General features: G+C 38.2%; 1 protein-coding gene and 1 long non-coding RNA gene across 2 annotated transcripts in view; one reads left to right on the top strand and one right to left on the bottom strand.

Annotated features, from left to right (window-relative positions):
* Nucleotides 1-1,363, top strand: part of LOC119417226 (galactose-specific lectin nattectin) — a gene marked incomplete at its 5' end in the record, with an annotated part of 69,988 nt that overhangs the window by 17,638 nt on the left and 50,987 nt on the right.
* LOC119417228 lies at nucleotides 374-930 on the bottom strand. Its single transcript, XR_005187135.1, has 3 exons — nucleotides 915-930; nucleotides 676-732; nucleotides 374-393 (listed from the first exon to the last, which is right to left on the bottom strand). It is a non-coding gene; the product is annotated as an uncharacterized LOC119417228 (long non-coding RNA).

The following is a 1,363-nucleotide window of genomic DNA, read 5'->3' on the forward strand; positions in this document are numbered from 1 at the left end:
ATTAGGGAAAAAAATTCAAACCAATAATCCTACTATCACCTCTGGTTTTGTGTCAGATGAGACAACTTTAGAAATGTCACTAGAACCTGATTTATGTTTGGACAGTTTTTGTCCTGTTGAGCTCTGAATTGTCAAAAATAATAACCTCATCCAAACCATCCACATGTCTGCTAGATCCCATCCACATGCCTGTTAGATCCCATCCCAACCAGACTCTTTAAAGAGGTGTTTCCCTTAATTAATAACCATGTCGTGGATCTGCTTAATTTGTCTCTAATAAATGGCTACGTACCACAGAGCTTTAAGATTGCTGTAATTAAACCTTTATTTAACCAGAACTTTTACCAGAACAAAATAAGAAAACCACCAACCTGGTTGTGCATCACAAAGTACCTGTGGATGTAAAAAAAAAAGAAGCACGAGTCAGAAACAGATTTCAACCTGTTTGTTGTGAACATGAATGTTGATCACAAATGAAACAAGAGGAGACGAGAACCAACGATATTTATTAAGAACATTTCAGTCAAATCAGGTTTTAACACTTGTTTTTTAATACATATTTCAAAGCAACAATATTTTTATGGTCACAACAAAGAAGTAAATCTAAGAAAAACAACAATAAAATGTATCATGTTTGTTTTATTTACTTAAAAATTTATATTTTTGTAAACTTACATTTCGTTTAATCCCCAATCCACAAAGGAGCAACAAGACGAGCAGACGTGACGACATCTGTGCAAACATTAGAGTTAATTTACAGTTCAGACAGAACCTTAGAGTCACAATAATTCAATCTGCAATATCAATAATTAATAATGAAACATGTTTTAAATTGAAATTATACAGCAGATAAATATAATCAGGTGTAGACTGACTTGTTTCTGTACTGATGAATAAAACCAGTCAGATGTTACCTTGTTGTGATGTTTGGTCCAAGCAGCAGCAGCAGCAGCAGCAGCAGCAGCAGCAGCAGCAGCAGCGGCAGCAGCAGCAGCAGCAGCAGCACTTGCTGAAAGAAGGATGCCTTTGAAAAGTGAACACAGTGCTTTTATACCTTTACACTGTTGGTGAACCTGTCAGTCAACTGATGGCATGTCATGAGATAAAGATTAAAGCTGTAGGGGGGAATTTGTTTGTGAGCACCCCTCTCTCTCAGGTTGGAGCTGCTGAGGTTTGAATCAGTAATGGGAGTGATGGGGTGTGTCAGGAGGAATGGACACACTGGAGGACATTTCTACTTAATGGTTTTTCTAAAGGAACCTCACATTTCCAGTTTTGTTTGTCTCTCCCCACCCAGCAGGTCAATGTAGCTGATAACCTCCAGATGCAGGAAGAGGGCCACCTGCATCATGAAGGACCACAC

The sequence above is a fragment of the Nematolebias whitei genome, chromosome 11, assembly GCF_014905685.2.
Source record: "Nematolebias whitei isolate Nwh7 chromosome 11, NemWhi1, whole genome shotgun sequence".
Classification (NCBI taxonomy): domain Eukaryota; kingdom Metazoa; phylum Chordata; class Actinopteri; order Cyprinodontiformes; family Rivulidae; genus Nematolebias; species Nematolebias whitei.